Source organism: Lynx rufus, unplaced genomic scaffold, assembly GCF_022079265.1.
Source record: "Lynx rufus isolate CCGP_SWC_20201006 ecotype Redwood Valley unplaced genomic scaffold, mLynRuf1.p SCAF_19, whole genome shotgun sequence".
Lineage (NCBI taxonomy): Eukaryota > Metazoa > Chordata > Mammalia > Carnivora > Felidae > Lynx > Lynx rufus.
In genome coordinates this window covers 28,231,523-28,243,281 of record NW_025814833.1, presented here as the reverse complement: position 1 = coordinate 28,243,281, position 11,759 = coordinate 28,231,523, and the positions used below count along the sequence as shown (strand labels likewise).

General features: G+C 44.7%; 1 non-coding gene across 1 annotated transcript; it reads left to right on the top strand.

Moving 5' to 3' along the window:
- Positions 1-9,173: 9,173 nt before the first annotated feature.
- Positions 9,174-9,280, top strand: LOC124514079 (U6 spliceosomal RNA). Its single transcript, XR_006962576.1, has one exon. It is a non-coding gene; the product is annotated as a U6 spliceosomal RNA (small nuclear RNA).
- The last annotated feature ends 2,479 nt before the right edge of the window (positions 9,281-11,759 follow it).

Below are 11,759 nucleotides of genomic sequence, written 5' to 3'. Positions count from 1 at the left end.
TCTCTGTATGGCTTATTTCACTTAGCATCACACTCTCCAGTTGTCGTGGGAACGTCTAAAGGCCAGTCACCAATCGGCTGCTGGGGTAGCGGGCATGGCCCCAGCGCGCTCCTGCCCAGGATGTCCCGCCTCCCGGAGGAGCTATCCCAGCCCCGAACAACCCTGAAGGCCTGGCCAGGGCATAGCGATTGGTGGGCGGCAGGGACCCCCGTGAATTGGGGTTGGCAGCCCGTCTCTAGTCCCTGGGCCTCTGGAAGAATGAGGCACCTCACTAGTTGCTCCTATTCGTGCTGAAGCCCAGGTCAGGGCTGGAGGTGATTCAGGTCCCCTGGCCTCAGGGTCAAGGGATCTCAGCTTTCTGGAAAGTGTCTCTGGGAGGCACAGGGACCCGCTTTATGTCCCACCTTTCTTTCCAGCTCCAGAGACTCAGGAGAATCTGCCTCCGCTTATGTTCCTGTGTCCCGGGACACACAAGGACCCACCACTCGATGGTCTTTACGTTCCCGCACCCTGGGACTCACAGGGACCTGCCACCCCTTCCATTTCTGTGTCCAGGGACACACAGGACCATGCCACGTTTCCATTCCCGGGTCCAGGGATGAGCAGAGATCAGCCTCCGATTCCATCCCTGGGTCCATGGGTGCACTGGGACCCGCCATGCAATGGTCTTTCCATTCACACGACCAGGTACCCACAGGGACCTTCCATTCCTGTGTCCAGAAATGCACAGCGACCAGCCACGCGACTGTCATCCCATTCCTGCACACAAGGACACACAAGGACCAGCCTCCCCTTCCATTCCTTTGTTTAGGGACCCACAGGGACCCGCCGTGCAAGTTCTTTTATTGTCTCACCCAGGGACACACAGGACTCTGCCTCCCCATCTGTGCCTGTGTCCAGGGAAGGGTATTGCCTTCACCCGCCAAGAGAACCACGGAGACGCGAATCCGTTCCACTCCTGTGTCGAGCAACGCAGAAGGACGCGTCACCAAAGGCTGATCGGTCACACGCACTGGGCCCCACAGCAACCTGCCTCCACTTCCATTCTCGTGGCCCGGAGGACGCAGGTACCCGTTCGCCACATCCTTTCCATTTCCTCACTTCTTGGAAGCCAGGGACCTGCTGAAATTTCCAGTCCTGCTTCCCTGGATGGGACGTCCCTGGAGGGCCCACAGACGCCTTTCTCTTCCCGCCCTCAGGGACTCCCAGGGACCTGCATCTCCTACTCTTCCTGCGCCCAGCGATGCACAGGCGACACCTGCCATAAGATGGTGTATTCATTTCCCTGTCAAGGGACCAGTGGGACCTGCTGCCCCATCCATCCCTGTTTCCACGGCACACAGGAACACACGAAGCCCAAGTTTTGTCACTTGGTGAGCGCGAGCATGGTTGGGGACCAGCCTTCCCTTCCATTTCTTTGTCTAGAGGTGCACAGGGACCTGCCACGACACGGCCATTCCATTCCTGCACCCAGGGAAGCACAGGGACCTGCCACCCTTCCCTTTCTATTTCCGAGATGCACAGGGATCGGGTACACAAAAATCCATCCAAGTGCGGCACACAGGGATGCACACCCCTTCCATTCCTGTGTCCAGGGACACACAGGAACTCACCACAGGGCGGTCTTTTCATTTCGCACCCAGGGGCGCAAGGATCCTGCCTCCTGTCGCATTCCTGGGTCGAGGGACACAAGGGGCTTCGCCACGCATTGGCCCTTCCATCCCTGCGCCCAAGGACGCACAGGGACCCTGTGCTGCCTCTCCCATTCCTATGTCCCTGGATGCAAAAGACCGGCCACGCGATGCTCTTTCTATTCCTCTGCTTTTGGACTCACACTGACTTGCACTCCCGCGTCCAGGAGGCCGATGGACACGCCCCCGTGGCGCTCTTTTCCTTCCCAAGCGGGGACGCACAAGGCCGCGCCCACCAGAAACAGCCTCCCTTTGAATGTCTTAGTGCAGACACCGGAACGGACCCGCCCTGGCCCGGTTTCTCCATTTCCGCGCCCAGGGACGCGCAGGAATCTACCGCCACTTGCATTTCTGTTTCCGAGGCACAAGCGATCCAAGCCTCAAAAGTTTTTATTGTCGTTGTTGTCTACCCCAGCCCAGCGATGGAACAGGATCAGGCTCTCCTTCCATTCCTGTGTCCAGGGATGAATCCAGGGAGGCTAGGCGAAGGTCATCCCATTCCCGTGCCCAGGGACGTACAAGGACCTGTCTCCACGTGGATTCCTGCGTTCCAAGAACGCACAGGGACCCGCCCCGCGACAGTCTCTCCCTTCCCGCACCACGGGATCCACAGGAACCTGCCTCAACTTCCATCCACGAGGCCAGGGAGGCACAAGGCCCTGCTGCCACTTCCCTTACTGGTTCCCTGGATGCAGCGGGAGCCGCCAAGCATCGCCTTTCTCTTCCCGCGCTCAGAGTCTGGGGACCTGCATCACCTACTCTTCCGGTTTCCAGTGAGGAACAGGTGTGTTCCTTCCCGAACACTCCGGGAACAGCCTTCCTTTGAATGCCTTTGTTCAGGGTCTTGCAGGGACCCGCTCTGGCCTGGTCTCTCCATTCCCTCTCCCAGAGACGTGCAGGAATCTACCTGCACTTGTATTCGTGTTTCAGAGGCACAGGGGGACACAAGCTGCTAAGGTTTTTTTTGTTTTTTTTGTTTTTCGTTTTTCTTCCCCAGCCTGGCGATGGAAGGGAAGCAGGCTCTCCTTCCGTTCCTGTGTACAGATGAATCAGGGCCGCTATGCGATGGGCATCCCATTCCCGTGCCCAGGAATGTAGCGGCACCTGCCTCCACGTGGATTGCTCCTATGCTAGGCCTGCCAGTCTGTTTTTTCCTTTCTTGCATCAGACATGCATGTAGAGATGGCGACTTTCTCCCATAGGGACTCTTGATGTCTGACTCCCAGGTAGCTATCCCTGCCTCTAATTTGGATGCGGGGAAGGAGAGTAGGGCAAGAATATAACCAGCCTCCTACTCGCTACTTGGAGAACACAAATAGTTGGAAAGCAAGAGGAAAAATGTGGAAACTGGGCTCTGAGGTGATGAGAAGAGGGAGACCAAGCTATGTGAGAAAAAAAGAAAAACATTCACAGCTTCATTGCAAATTGTTGAGAGCTCGCTTGGAAAAACACGGAGGTGGGTGTTTATTCACCGAGTAAACATCTAACGAGCACCTTTTGTGAGCCAGGCATTGGCTGTCGAGCAATGAATAAAACGTGATCCTTGCCATCAATAGTCTGAGAGGTCCCACCAACTGAATAATTGATGGAATTCAGTCTCTTAACTACATCAGTAGTACTACCAAGTATTAACCATCCATCTTGAATTACGTAGAAACAAGTAGAAAGTTTCATTAAATTAAATCAAAGTAGTAACAGCCTCTACAAAGAATTCTGGAAGCAAAGAAGGTAAGATTTTTTGTGTGGGTTTAATGTGGAGGGGCTGACAAGAGCTGGGTGTTCAGCTCTTTAAAGCATTTTCAGCTTTCTACCTGAGCCAGGTTCTGGGCTAAGTATTGAGGATGAAAACGCTGGATAGAACACATTTACTCATAATAAAAGAGCACACAAGAGAATGGAAGCAGACATGTCAACTAGCAAACATATCATAAAATGTGTTCCAAATCTGACCACAGAATGTTACTGGAGCACAAAGGACATACTTAAAGCAAACTTGGAAGAAGGAAAGGGTTTCCCAAAAGACGTGATGGCCCTTCAAGCGAGTTTCAGATGGTGCTGAAAAGGAGTTTATTAGGTTTTATAAAAGGGAGTGAACAATGAGGGGAGACATTTAGAAAGAAAGAATAGTTCTTGGACAAGGCAGAGATTTTCAACAATTGTCTTAGGGAGTTTCATGTGTCCAGAAGATATAAATACTTGTGGGTATGTGGAAAAAGATGAAGTCAGAGAAGAAGGCAGAGGCCAGGTCAGGAAATATCTTGTGCCCTAAACTAAGGCCATTGAACTTCATGCTGAAAGCATTGGAGATCTCTTGAAGAATTTTCAACAAACCATGTTCTGACTATGGAGAGCTGCTGCTGGAGACAAAGGGTGGGAAATAGAGTCCTGGCAACACTATATGAACCTTTGCATCCAGGAAAGCCTGAAAACATTTCTACTCTTCTGACTTCTCAGTTACATAAGCCAATAAATAATAATAATAATAATAATAATAATAATAATAATTCTTTTCATTTTTTGCTTAAGTTAGTTGGAGTCCAACTTCTTGGACTGAAAACCCAGAGTCCTGATTAATACCAGGTCTATCACAGTAATCCAGACCAAAAATAGAATTAAAATAATGCCACAGTGGACGAAGAGGGAAAAGAGACGTAAGAAAAAAAGTAAGGAAGCACCATCTATAGGATCTGGTGGTTGACTGCATAGTGGGTGTGGAGAGGTAAGAGCCTTTGATAATGTCATACTTACTGGCTTGGAACACTGTGTGGCTAGTGGTGATGTCCAATGAGAAAGTGAACGTAGGTGGGAAAACAGGTTTCAGAGGAAAAATAGTAAGTTCATTCTTGGATATGTTTATGGAGATGAGGGTCGGACTTGGGCTCTAGATTTAGGAGTGGTAGATAGTGGTAGATAGAGCTATCATTGTGAATATGTTAAGCCAGAGAGAATAAAGAGAGCAAAAAAGATCACTTTTCAGTGAAAAGAGAATGTCAAGGACACAGCCTAAGTGGATGACTGTTATATGATGGCACGCAGAGGAAAAGGAACCACAAAGGAGACTGAGGATAAGACACTGGAGAGGTTGTGTGACAACCAGGTCACGTGCCTCAAGAACTTTGACAGCGATTGAAGGAGTAAGAGTTTCAAGAGTGAAATTCTGTTCAACAGACTCTGTACTAAAAAAGACAAACAAGTGACTTATTTTCACTTCGGACTTCTAAAGTGCTTATAAATGATGTCCTTAACAATTAGCAAAATTTGAATGAACTGTATGTAAATCATAACCTTTTCTTATACTCCACTGAAAATTAAGGTTGCCGGGCAAACTGCCACCCTAACATCTAGGGACAGGCCAGGACAGACAATCACAGCCAGGGACAGTTTGCCTGGAGCCCAAGCCACTGGAGCCATAAACTGGTACGAACACTCAGCAGGTAACCTTGACACATTACTGAGTCTGAGTAGGACTAGAAGGACAGTGAGGGATACTTGGGGGCTGCAGTCTTACGAGGGTCATCACACTTTCAGGAGTTTTACCTCCAGAACCCGCCCCCCTCCCCACAAGTTTTCACAGGAAGACATAAGGAAAACTCAGGTTTCTGATAGACTAGGCTGGCAGTAGCATTGAACATTTTGAAAGACAGGCAGTACTTTCTCCATGACAGAGTTCCCCTATTCAGCAGGGGAAAATTACCAGAGTTTTGCCATACCTGAGACCAGGGAAATTACTCAATTCTACCCCCTCTAGACTTTCAGTCTTAACTAGAAGGAGGGAAAAAAATTCTGAGACACACCAGTGAAGGTCACAGTCCAGGGACAGGGCCTACTAAAAGATAGATATTTAACATAATTATTATAGAACAATTGGATTCCCCCTGCATCATACCACCACAGTAACAGGGTCTAGAATGATAGCAGTGGACTATTATACTGTTATACTGCAGTGCGAAGAGCGGTAAGGCCCAGATTCTTATTTAAGAAGGAATTTTTAGGGGCACCTGGGTGGCTCAGTCGGTTAAGCGTCCAACTTCAGCTCAGGTCATGATCTCACGGCTCGTGGGTTCGAGCCCTGTGTTGGGCTCTGTGCCGACAGCTCGGAGCCCGGATCCTGCTTCGGATTCTGTGTCTCCCTCTCTCTCTGGCCCTCCCCCACTCACGCTCTGTCTCTCAAAAATGAATATACATTAAAAACTTAAAAAAAAAAAGAAGGAATTTTTAGGGACGACCAAAGACCACAGGAGAGTTACAAATAAGGATGCTGGAGGAAATTGAAACCTTGGCACTTACAGCTAGACAACTAGAACAAGCACTAAACAAAGCCCAACTCCAAGGCAGATTGATAACACCTTACACCAAAGGCCTACTTCCTTAGCTCCTATTATCCAGTATATCATTCCAGCTTTCAATAAAAATGACAATGTATGAGACAAGGCAACAATATGCAGTCCGAGGAGACAAAGCAAACATCAGAACAACATTCAGACATGGTATAGATTTTAGAATCATCAAACAGGGAATTTAAAATAACTGTGATTAATATGTTAAGGGCTGGGGCGCCTGGGTGGCTCAGTTGGTTGAGCGTCCGACATCGGCTCAGGTCATGATCTCATGGCTCGTGGGTTCGAGCCCCGCGTCGGGCTCTGTGCTGACAGCTCAGAGCCCGGAGGCTGCTTCGGATTCTGTGTCTTCCTCTCTCTCTGCCCCTCCCCCTCTCTGTCTCTCTCTCTTCCTCCAAAAAAATATGTTAAGGGCTATAATGTGAAAAACATAGGCAATGGGCAAGAACAGACAGGTAGAATACGGAAGAGTGACATCAGCAAAAATAGTAGAGTAGGGAATTTGAAGGGTCTGTCCCTTCACAGAAACACCAGAAAATGGGCAAATACTATCCGAATTAACTTTGTCAGACTCTAGGAAATAAAGTTTTCTAGCAACCAAGTGAATGCGGAAAAAAAAAAAACAACAACAAAGAAAACTGAGGATAGGAGAACTCTGTGGCATTTTGACTGAGCCTCAGCCCACTCCCCTCCCCTCTGTGACAATAGTCCTGAAGACAATAAGCTGGCATTCCTGGTGTGGGTACCCTGTTCTGAGGGAGCAGAGGAGATCTTGTTCCCAAGGAATTGTATTTGTCTACTTTAACCCGTCTGGGGTTTCCCTGAGGACCGATGCAAGGTGCTTGCTTTTTTTTTTTTTTTTTTTTTAACCTAACTCCAAACTCTCTGGTGGTGACAGAGTCGCTGGATAAGGACAAAGAGAATAAGAACCTTGAAAGCAGCAAGAAAGCGAGGGCGCCTGGGTGGCTCAGTCAGTTAAGCATCCAACTCTTTTTTTTTAATTTTTTTTTACATTTATTTATGTTTGAGATACAGAGAGACAGAGTGCAAGCGGGGGAGGGGCAGGGAGAGAGGGAGACACAGAATCCGAAGCTGGCTTCAGACTCTGAGCTGTCAGCACAGAGCCCTATGCGGGCTCGAACCCACGAGCCGTGAGATCATGTCCTGAGCTGAAGTTGGTCACCCAACCAACTGAGCCACCCAGGCACCCCTAAGCATCCGACTCTTGATCTTGGCTCAGGTCATGACCACACGGTTCATGGCATCGAGACCTGTGTTGGGCTCTGTGCTGGGCTTCTCTCTCTCCTTCTCTTTTTGCCCCTCCCCCACTCATTTTAGGCCCAAAGACAAAAACAGGTTTAAAGTGAAAGGACGGAAAAGATATTCCATGCAAATTGTAATCAAGAGACCTGAGGTGTCTATGCTAGTCTTAGGCAAAATAGATTTTAATCAAAACATGTTACGTATTGATAAAAGAGTCACATTATCAAGAATTAATACAACAATTATAGACATAGTCACACCTTACAAGAGAGTCCCAAAATATATGAAGCAATGTTTGATAAACTAAAAGGAAGAAATGGGTTTACAATTGTCAAAAACCTCACTTCTCACTTTCAGTACTGGATAGAACACCTAGACAGATCAATAAGGAAATAGAAAACTTGAACAACACTATAAATCAACTTGACCTAGCAGACATATATTCCACCCCCAAACAGTAGAACATACATTTTCATGTGCACATGGACTATTCTCTGGATAGATTATATGTTAGGTCGCAAGTCTGTAGCCCACTTTTTGAGTTATTAGCTTTTTGCTGTTGAGTTGTAGGAGTTCCTTATATATTTTGAACATCAACCCCTTATCAGATATATGCTTCACAAACATTTTCTCTCATTCCATAGGTTGCCTTTTAACTCTGTTGATTCCTTTGCTGTGCGGAAGCTTTTTAGTTTGATATAGTCCCACTTCCCTATTTTGGCTTTTGTGGTCTGTGCTTTTAGTGTAATAGTATGAAAGCATGGCCAAGACCAATGTCATGAAGCTTTCCCTCCTATGTTTTCTTCTAGGAGTTTTATTTTAAGTCTTCCATTTGTCTTGAGTCCATTTTGAGTTGACTGTTGTTGTACAAGATGTAGGGTCGGATTTAATTCTTTTGCATGTGGATACCCAGTTTTGCCAGTTCCATTTGTTGAAGAGATTATTACTGCCCCATAGCAAATTCGTGGCACCCTTGTCAAAAATCAATTGACCATATATACATGGACTTATTTCCAGGCTCTCTATTCTGTTCCACTGGTCTAAATGTCTACTTTTATGCCAGTACCATACTGTTTTGACCAGCTTTGTAATATATTTTGAAATAAGGAAGAATTATGCCTCCAGTTCTGTCCTTTTTTTCCTCAAGACTGACTTGGCTATTCATTGTCTTTTGTGGTTCTATATGAATTTTAGAATTGGTTTTTTTTCTATTTCTATTTTTAAAAAGTCAGTGGGACTTTGATAGGATTGCGCTGAACCTATGGATTGCTTTGGGAAATATGGACATTTAAACAATGTTAAGTCTTCTGATCCAGGAACATGGGGTGTCTTTCCATTTGTTTGGGTTTTTAATTTCTTTCATCAGTGTTTTGTAGAAAATGGGCTAAGAACTTGAACAGACATTTCTCCAAAGAAGACATACAAATAGAACAACAGATATATGGGGAAAAAATGCTCAAAATTATTAATCATCAAGGAAATGTAAATCAAAACCACAATGAGGTATCACCTCACACCTGTCAGAATGGCTATTATTTTTTAAAAAAAGACAACAAGGGTTGGCAAAGATGTGGAGAAATTGGAACCCTTGTATACTGTTGGTGGGAATGCAAAATAGTACAGTCGTTATGGAAAATAGTATGGAGGTCTCTCAAAAAATTAAAAATAGAACTATCAGATGATCCAGTAATCCCACTTCTGAGTATTTATCCACAGTTGCTGAAATCAGGGTCTCAAGGAGCTATTTGCACTCCCATGTTCATTGAAGTACAATTCACAACAGCCAAGATATGGAAACAACCTAAATGTTCCTTGATAGATGAATAAAGAAAATGTGGTATATACACGCAATGGAATATTATCCAGCATTAAGAAAAGAAGGGCGCTCACTTCGGCAGCACATATACTAAAACTGGGCCTATACAGAGAAGATGAGGATGGTCCCTGCACAAGGATGACACACAATTTGCGAACTCTTCCCAAGAGTTTCTCAAGAAATGCCACGAAAAAAAAAAATCTGCAAAATGGGACAACATGGATGAACCTTGAGGACATTATGCTAAATCAAGTAAGGTAGTCACAAAAAGTCAAATGCCATACTATTCCACTTACATGAGGTACCTAAAATAGTCAAATTCATAGAATCAGAGTGGAAGGGTGGTTGCCTGGGGCTGGGGAGAGGGGGAAACAGGGAGTTGCTAAGCGATGGGCATCAAGTTTCAGTTAAGCAAGATGAGTAAGTTCTAGAGATCCACTGTACAATGCTGTACTTATAGTCAACAATAATGTAACATCCACTTCACAATTTTTAAGAGGGTAGGTCTCATATTCAGCATTTTGCTAAAATAAAATTTAATTTAATTTTTTAAAATGTTTTTATTTATTTTTGAGACAGAGAAAGACAGAGCATGAGCAGGGGAGGGGCAGAGAGAGAGGAAGACACAGAATCTGAAGCAGGCTCCAGGCTCCGAGCTGTCAGCACAGAGCCCGACGCGGGGCTCGAACTCACACACCGCGAGGTCATGACCTGAGCCGAAGTCGGACGCCCAACCGACTGAGCCACCCAGGTGCCCCAATAAAATTTAACTTAATTTTTAAATTAAGCCCCAGTAAATTTTAAATGATTGATATGACAAAGTATTTTCTCTGACCACAACAAAATGAAGCTGTAAGTCAGTAACAGAAGGAAAACTGGAAAATTAACAAATACATGGAAATTAAATAACACCCTCTTAAAAACACTGATTCAGAGAAGAAAGCAGAAAGGAAATGAGATGTATGAAATTAAAATCACAACATGACAAAACTTATGAGATGTAGCAAAGAAACTCAGAGCTGTAAATACATTAAATAAGAAGAAATATCTCAAATCAGTAACTTTACACTTTAAGAAACAACAACAAAAAAGAAGATCTAACTAAATACAAAGCTAGTAGAATGAAATAAATAATAAATATTGGAAGGGTGCGTGGGTGGCTCAGTTGGTTGGGCGTCCAACTTCGGCCCAGGTCATGATCCTGCACTTTGTAGGTTCAAGCCCCACATTGGGCTCTGTGCTGACCACCTGGAGCCTGCTTCAGATTCTGTGTCTCCCCCTCTCTCTGCCCCTCCCCTAGTCTGTCTGTCTCCCAAAAATAAACATTAAAAAAATTTTTTTAAATAATACATATTGGAGTGAAGATAAAAAAAGAATAGAAAAATATTACAGTGAATCAACAAAACAAAAAGGTAACTCTTTGAAAAGACCAACAAAGTTGACAAACATTTACCTAGAGTAACAAAGAAAAAAAAGGAGGAAAGATTCCAATCAGAAATGAAAGTGGCAACCTTACATAAATATAAAGGATTATAAGAAAATACTATGAATAACTGCACACCAACAAATTAGGCAACTGAGATGAAATGGACAACACTGTACCGGAAGTTCTGGCCAGAGCGATGAGACAAATGAACAAACCAAAAAGTCCTCATATTGGAATGGGAAAAGTAAAATTATATTCACAGGTTCCATGATCTTAATGTAGAAAACCCTAAAGAATTCACACACAAACTACTAGAGCTAATAAACAAATTCATCAAAGTTGCAGGATAAAATATCAACATGCAACAATCAGTTGTATTCTTATATAGGAGTAATGAACAATGTGAAAAGGAAGTTAATAAAATATATTTACAGTAATAGCAAAAGGAATGAAATACATTGGACCAAATTAAGCCAAGGAGGCACAAAAGTTGAAACAAATACTACAAAACATTACTGAAAGAAATGTTAAAACACCTAGCGGGAGAACCTGGGTGGCTCAGTTGGTTAAGCGTCCAACTCTTTTTTTTTTTTTAAGTTTTATTTATTTTTGAGAGAGAGAGAGAGAGAGCATGAGCAGGGGAGGGGCAGAGAGAGAGAGGGGGACAGAGGATCCAAAGTGGGTTCCACACTGACAGCAGCAAGCTCGATGTGGGGCTCAAACTCATGAACCGCGAGATCATGACCTGAGCTGAAGTCAGACGCTCTACTGACTGAGCCACCCAGGTGCCCCATTGTCTAACTCTTGATTTCAGCTCAGGTCACGATCAAGCCCTATATTGGGTTCTGTGAAGACATCCTACGTTTATGGACTGAAAGACTTATTGCTAAAGTGGCAATACTACACAAAACAATCTATAAAATTCAGTACAATCTCTATCAAATGTCCAATAGCCTTTTATACAGAAACAGAAAAACCAACCCTAAAATTGATATAAAATTGCAAGACATCCCGAATAGCCAGAACAACCTTGAAAGAGAGGGAAAATGTTGGTAGATTTCTACTTTCTGATTTCAAAATTTATTAGAATCAAAACAGTGTGGTACTGGCATAAGGCTATATACAGACAAATGGAATAGAATTGTGAGTCTAGAAATAAGCCCATACGTCTACAGTCAACTGATTTTTGACAAAGGTGCAAGAGCATTCAGTGAGGAAAAATTGGC